The sequence below is a fragment of the Grammomys surdaster genome, unplaced genomic scaffold (assembly GCF_004785775.1).
Source record: "Grammomys surdaster isolate TR1022 unplaced genomic scaffold, NIH_TR_1.0 125951, whole genome shotgun sequence".
Classification (NCBI taxonomy): Eukaryota; Metazoa; Chordata; class Mammalia; order Rodentia; family Muridae; genus Grammomys; species Grammomys surdaster.
In genome coordinates this window covers 2,138,215-2,146,092 of record NW_021620772.1, presented here as the reverse complement: position 1 = coordinate 2,146,092, position 7,878 = coordinate 2,138,215, and the positions used below count along the sequence as shown (strand labels likewise).

The window sequence follows — 7,878 nt, the reverse complement described above, 5'->3', positions numbered from 1 at the left end:
CACTGAATGCGAAATCCATGGCTTGCCTATGGACATCCTAAGAAGCTAAGGCTGTTTCCATATCTACTCTAGGTCACTTCTATTTCAGACTAAACATCAAGATTCCAAGACCCCAGAATTTCAAAACCAGGTCTTAATCACACTTCCTGGGTGTCTGTCATTCTTATCTCTGAATGCACCCTTGTGAGTGTGCACCCCATGACTGGTGATAGATGGAGGAGTGGCAGAAGCATAGCTCTTTAACAGGGGCTGTGAATGGCACGTCAATGTCTTGGACTAGGTTTGAGCACATGCTCACATAAATCCCATTGCTAATCCTGGCAGAGCTGAAGGGAGACGGGTAGAACCGGAGCCATATGCCCCACGTCCCACTATGGAACTCTGAGGAGTCTGAGGGTTCTTTATGAATACTGAAGCTCATGGGTCATCCTGAATATGTTTCCTCAAGAAATATGAAATATATTTTATGAAACAGCTCTTAGCTTTATGTTCAAGGCTTCTTCGTTTTGTAAGGGGCATCAGTTTACACTTCTGCCCAGGGCTGTGTGTCAGCTATGACACCACGAAATGTCCTGTTTATGTAGGCACCACTCTACATTTAATTTCAAGAGATGAAAGCCCTTGGAACCACCCACGTTGGAGACTGTGATTCAAGCTCCATTTCTGTGCTGTGTACTAACATGATTTGGATACTAGGCTAGCAACCGTGGAAATCCGATCAACTCGGATTGTCCCCTCCCCTAACAGCCTAACTCCTATCTCCTCTTTCCTGGGATTTTCCTGACTGTTATTTAATTGTATATGTAATATTTATTATATATCATATAATTTTATTATATATTAACTTACATATTCAAGATGTTGAGACCTTCCAAACTAAGCAGTAGTCTGCCTTGGTTTATTTTCCAGTGCCATACATGGGCCAGTTATATCTCCAAGGCTGCTGTGAATACTAATTATAGTCCTTCATGATACTAGATAGAGCGTTTACTATTTGTGCACAAGGAAACAGAGTCTTGGGTGATTTGACTTACCTAAAGGCAGGCAGTATGTGAGGAGCTAGGATTTGGAGCCCAGATATATCTGGCTCAGGTTCCTCGCTCCACTACTTGGTTCCACTGGCTCACATGCTGCTCATGACAGTAGGCAGCTGTGCTGAGAACAGGTGGGCTGTGCACGGTCCACCTTGAACTATTCCTACTGGAACTTAGCCTTGTCTCTGCACTAATCCTCACACTCTATGTTATAGTGTAGGGTTGGTCTTACTCTCCTTTGGCTCAGAGATGGGCACTGTATTGTCTTGTGGCTTAGGTTAAGATAACATTTGCTGGCTAAAAATGGAAAGTTATCAATCTCAGCCAGAAATTCATCACAAAGTATAATAGTTTCCTGTAGTTTTTTTTCGATGTACAACCAGACACAGTTAATACATTAGCACAGAAAAAAAATCATGACATATTCCTAAAATTCTGTGATTTTTAACTCTTATCCCAAGAACCCCTGAATGAAGGTTTTATAAAAAAATATTTTAAAAATGCAGTACTACTATTTCACAACCTTTACTGAGACAATCACTGTTGTGAAGTTCAGCATCAGTCTGAAAGCAATTGATCTGAGCTTTAGACTGACTGATCTCTGATTACCACTCAGAATTACTTACTCTTCTACCTAACTTAGCTCAGCTGATCAGGAAATTTTGTCCATTATGGAAGTGCCAGGGATTGATAACTGCGATAACAAGTTAATTTTTCCCTCATTTTCTTTTTTTCTTTACATAGCTGCAAAGCTTTATTCATCCTTAGGGCTGGGGTGAGGCTCCCTGGTGCCTCCCTCTACCATGCTTCCAGGCTTCTGTTGATTTTCTCTCAATTGTGATAACTCATCCAGTCTCTTTTTTTCCTTCATTTCCTACTCTCATCTCCTCCTCTGACTGGGTTTTAGGTAACTGTAGCACTGGCCTGTGTAGCCCATGCCAAGCATTAGGGCAGAGTATCACAGCATCTGGTGATCTTGATGAACTCCCAAAGCACCATTTTGTCTGTGACTTTTGCACCAGAAGCCACAAGTTAATTTTTCTTCACCCAGAATCTTTATAGGAAGACAGAACCAGGCAGCTAGACTGGTTTTACTTTATCGTTATATACTGCTTATGGCAAATGAAAAGGTAAATAAGGAGCCCGGACCAGGGCTGAAAACTTGGGCCTAGCTGATATAAATTGAAATTTTATTTATTACTTCATTGGTTCATCATCTAATCAGTAAACATGTAGGCTGGGTCTTCTGAGTGGCTGAGTAGAGTTTTGTATCATGATATTACATAATTCTCAAGACAGTTTCAGTTACCTCTTTCAGGCTCAGTGACTGAAAAAAAATCTAAGACTAGACTAGTGTTCTGAAAAAAGTTGAAGCAGAATTCAAAGGCATTCTATCTTTGGGACATTTTTCTTATACTTTGTGAGACTGTTGTCTCTGTGATGGGTATTCTTGGTTGTCAACTTTACTACACCTGGAATGAGGTACAATCTAGAAATGGAGGACACATCTGCAATGATTGCTTGTTTGGTTTTAAGTGAGTGAATTTACTGCTAGTACAGATATTTGAGGTAAGAATACACACACCTTTGATTCAGACCTTGAGGCTGGAAAACACACTTTTAATTTTAATAAGGACACAGAAGAATGAAGGTTTTGTTCTTTGCTTGCTTGCTGTCACCTTGGTAACACAGCCATTCTTTCACTGGCATTGAAGCCTCTTCTTCAGGATTCCTAAATCTACTAAAGACCAGGTGAGACATCAAACCTTGTGGACTGAACAACTACTGGATTCTTGGACTTCCATTTCAAGCTAGCCATTGGTGGATTAGTTGAATTGCAGGCTGTATGTTGTTCCAATAAATCCACTTTATAGACAGAGATTTATTCCATAAGTTTTGTTATTCTCTAGAGAACTCTAACCAATACACTTATCTCCAAATGAAAAGTAGGGCTAGGGGTATAGCGCAGCAGTAGAAGACATGCTCAACATGTACAAGGTTGAATTTCTAGTATCAAAAAATCATTATAATTATAAAATCTCTTAAAAGTCATTGGTAATTACAATGATTATTTTGTTATATTTACTTAAAACAAAACTGTTAGAAAATGTCTTACAGGCTCGGCTCTTCCTTTCTGATCCACCATCATGGGTGGAGCAGCTGCAACAATGCAGAGTTTTGTGAAGACCCTTATGAGGAAAACACTCACACAGGAGGTTGAAACCTCAGACACATTAGAAAATGCTAAGGCCAAGATCCAGGATAAGGAAGGAATTTCTCCTGATCTTTGTGGTAAGCAACTGAAAGACTACAACATTCAAAAAGAGTCTATCCTTCACCTTGTGTTGAGACTTTATGGTGGTGCTTAGAAAAGGAAGAAAAAGTCTTACATACTCCCAAGAAGAATCAGCATAAGAGGAAGACGGTTAAGTTGGCTGTGCTGAAATACTATAAGGCGGATGAACAGGGACCACTATAAGGTGGATGAATCAGAAGACTTTCTTCTGATGAATGTGGCGCTGGAGTTTTCATGGGTAGCCACTTTGACAGGCATTACTGTGGCAAGTGTTGTCTGACTGCTTCAACAAACAAGAAGACAAGTAGTTGTGTATCAGTTAATAAAAAGAGGGAACTAAAAAATGCTTTATAAACCAATAATGGATATCAAAACTAAATAATTGACCACAAAATAATATTGAGTTGAGACTTCAAACATTCACCAATGTGTATTATTCTCAGTGGGAGAGATTAAAACAACATCACTTAACAAATTCTCCCTGTTACATTTACTTCAAGGAGTATATACTATTTTAACAAGTATTATACTAACAATCCAGTTTTGTTATTAAAATGGTTTCATAGAACTATATCTATATAACTAGTCAAACATCTTGGTCAATTTTTCTTAAAGTGGTATTAAGCCATTTTCAAATTTTATGTTTTATAATTATTTTTAAGAAAATTATTTTCATTGAACCAAAGTCCTAGAAAATTTGGCAGGAAAAGTCATTGGGTGCTCTTTCTGTTATTATACATGGCATTTTTTTTTGCAGTTATTGTCTGTACCAATTTAGCATTATAGGTCTAAATTTTATCAATAGTTATCTTCCTTATGAGAAAAACTTAAAGTATAGAAATGTATATGTGCAGATAGACACTTTGTAAAAATCTACATACTCTGATTTTAAAAGTTTTGAAAGAATGACAAGCAGAAAATGTTGAAAATTACAATAACCAGAGGTTACTATATGGAACAGGTATTAAATCTATTATAAATCTACAATAGCTACAATGCCATTGTCCTGGAATATGATATAGATAAATCAATAAAGAAATAATAAAAGCTATAAAGGCAGATACATAAAATAATTTACTGTATAATAAATGTGGCATTGGGCACTCTGGTTTAACTGATAAATGGTACTGAGACAACTAGATAGCCAGGTCACATAAAGGAAATTTATATGGTTCTTAATTCTATAAAAAAAACTGACCAATTTCATACTTAAGAGAAGTGCATATTAAAACCCTAATATAATATTATCTCTTCACCCATCAACTTAGCAAAGATAGAGACATGAACCAAGATTTTTAAAAATAAGATTTGTATATATTTTAAGTTTACCTGTGTGTATGTATATCTGTATATTTGTAGGTGTATACCACATGTCCTTAGAGGTCGATAGAGGGTGTGCGATCCTCTGGAGCTGGAGTTACAGACAGTTGTGAGTCACCTGATACAGGTGGTGGCCAGAAACTGACCTCAGGTCCCCTGAAGAGCAGCAGGTAGCTTTATAGACCGAGTCATCGCTCCAGCTCCTCGAACAAGGCTTTGAAGCATCAGTTTTTTTAAGTACTGATGGAAGTAATGTGAATGAGTATAGCTTCTATGCAAAATGTATTAAAAAGTCCCAATTCACTTACATATCTGAGTAAATAAAATATTTACATGGAAATTTCATCAATTAATGGCAAGGGAATGAGAACACTATATAATTCCATATGTACACTTTATGCCTTCTGAATTTTATATGTAGTCATAGTCTTAAAATTCAATTTAAAAATGAGTTGGTGCCCTCGACTCATTTTCCCTATTCATTTTATTTTAATTTTAGTCAGATACAAACTCAGCACATAAATTTTTAATTCTGTACTTTATTTCTTTTTTTTCTATAGTCTAATGATTTTAGGTCAGGCTTTCAAATTTCCAACAAACTTTTTCAAGTGTTGTTTAGATTTGATGCCATTTTCTTTTCTTATGGGTTATGATTACTTATGACTCTTGATTTACTTTGGGAACTAATCCATGAGGAAACTGCAAGACATTCCCATGTGGTAGATACAGACCTACATCACTGGCAAAGCAAGATTGAAAATGACAGAACAGCCTCAGCTTCAGAATGGCCAAGTCACCTAGCAACACCCCTTTAAGATAGCATGGCTTATTAGAAAGTCATATAACAGCATGTTCTTTCTTTCCAGAAGCCATCCCATAACTGCCTTCCTTTATGATCTGTGAGCAAAGAGATACTTTCGAGTAGATGAAGATGGTGATAAGATACAAGATACAAAATATGTACAACTTACAGATCCTGGCAGCCTCCAACATGTTTTAGCAAACCAGATCTTGCATAGAGGCCCAAACAGGAGATTCATGTTAAATCTAATCTTTAACCTCTAAAGTGAGAGAGGATCTTGTTTTCACTTGGAATTAAAAAGCCCAGTGATTTGAGAAATTGTCTTTATTTTTATATTGCTTTGATAGTACATTGTTATTAGGATTTCTATTGCTGTGAAAAGACACCGTGATCACAGCAACTCTTATAAAGGAAAGATTTAATTGTGGCTGGCTTATAGTTCAGAGATTTAGTCCATCATCATCATGACAAGAAGCATGGTGGCATGCAGGCAGACATGGTGCTGCCGGAGAGGTAGCTGAGAGTTCGACATCTGGATCCTGAGGCAGCAGGAAGAGATTCTGAGCCACTAGCCTGGCTTGAGCATCAAGAACTCAAAGAATTCCCTAAGTGGCACACTTTCTTGAGTAGCACCACACCTAATCCAACAAGGCCATAAGTTGTAATATAGCCACTCCCTAGTGACCAAACATTCAAATACATGAGTCTATGGGGGCCATTCCTATTTAAACCACCACAAGATTCATCAAAAGCAACTCAGAGGAGGGTTTATTTGACTTGTTATTTGCCCATGATCAAGGGAAGTCAGGATAGGAACTCAAGGCGGGAACTGGAGCAGAGAGCATGGAAGAATGTTGCTCACTCGAATGTTTAGCTACTTTTCTTACACAACTTAGGCTAACCTGATCGGGGTAGTGCCACTCACAGTTCACTGGGTTCTCTCATATCAATCAGAAATCAAGAAAATGCCCCCCACCCACCAGGACATCCGCATAGGCCAATCTGATGGGAGAGATTTCACAGTGGAGATTCTCTCTCTCAGGTTTGTCTAGGTCCATGTCCAGCTGACAATGACTAACTATGATAGTTGCTATAACTAGTAGAAACATTAGCAGAGTTTGATAAAACATTTCTTTAAGGTTTTATAATTTGAATATGTCAGAGTAAGGGTGTTAGAACTATTTATGTCACTGGAAAAATTAAGAAAATAGAACAGCTTAAAGAATTAACTGTTTCAATCAACTAGCACTTACTGAATGTCTGCTTTTCACTAGGCTCCAGGCTATGGCAGCATCCACTCCAGGAAGACATGTCCCTGCATATCAAAGCGCACTGGCATCTGTTTAATCCTTGTATTTTCTCACTGCATTGCCAGGTAGGTGAATGGAATGAATATGGGTATTTATGAGGACTGTCACACAGAGCCCTGGGACATTCAAAGACTTGAGCTTTGGAGAAGAGCTTAAGGAAAGTTTTGTTTTGTTTTGTTTTTGTTTTTAACCAGCAAATGGTGAAGTTTATTCTTACAGCTCCCTCTGTATCCTGTGCCATTAAGATGCCAATTGATTGCTAATTGCTCTGCATTATCCATAAGCCAGCTACAAACATGTTTAATGGCATGCTCTTTGTTGTAATTTAGGAGCAGCGACTGCTGTCTGTCTCTTTGTTCTTCAGAACTTTTTTTTTCCCTGAGCCTACAAAGTGTTTGGCTGGCATGCAAGGGCCTGAGGAAGCTTAAGCAGAAACCAGGTCCCATGAGGCATAATCCTGCCACACCCTAAAGTGGATAGAAGGCTGTGTCTTGCATGTGGAAGATGTGTCAGCCAGATTTGTGAGAAGTGCCACTGCACTGCAAGCCAGGTCTGCCAGAGGAGAACGCCACTTGCTAAGGACAAACCTGGAAATGGCCATGAAAATCATGTTTTCACCGTGTCTACACTAGTTGCAAGCACTTAGTGTAGAGACTGAAATGAAGCTGACAGGATACCGAGGACATCCTTTCCTACTGCTTAGTGAGGCTTCTGCATTTTGACTTCAGGATTTCTTCCTTCCTTCCTTCCTTCCTTCCTTCCTTCCTTCCTTCCTTCCTTCCTTTTTTCCTTCCTTCCTTCCTTCCTTCCTTCCCCTTCCTTCCTTCCTTCCTTCCTTCCTTCCTTCCTTCCTTCCTTCCTTCCTTCCTTCCTTCCCCTTCCTTCTTTCCTTCCTTTCTTTCTTTCCTTCTTTCTTTCTTTCTTTCTTTCTTTCTTTCTTTCTCTCTCTCTTTCTCTCTTTCTTTCTTTTTCTTTCTTTCACTCTGTCCTTCCTTCCTTCCTTCCTTCCTTCCATCCTTCTTTCTTTCATTTCTCCCCCTCCCCCTCCTCCCCCTCCTCCTCTTCCTCTTCCCCCTCCCCCTCCCCCTCCCCCTCCTCCTCCTCCTCCCCCTCCTC

The 7,878-nt window shown here is 38.9% G+C and overlaps 1 pseudogene; it reads left to right on the top strand.

Annotated features, from left to right (window-relative positions):
- Window positions 1-3,202: 3,202 nt before the first annotated feature.
- LOC114609286 lies at window positions 3,203-3,638 on the top strand (annotated as a pseudogene).
- Window positions 3,639-7,878: the final 4,240 nt, after the last annotated feature.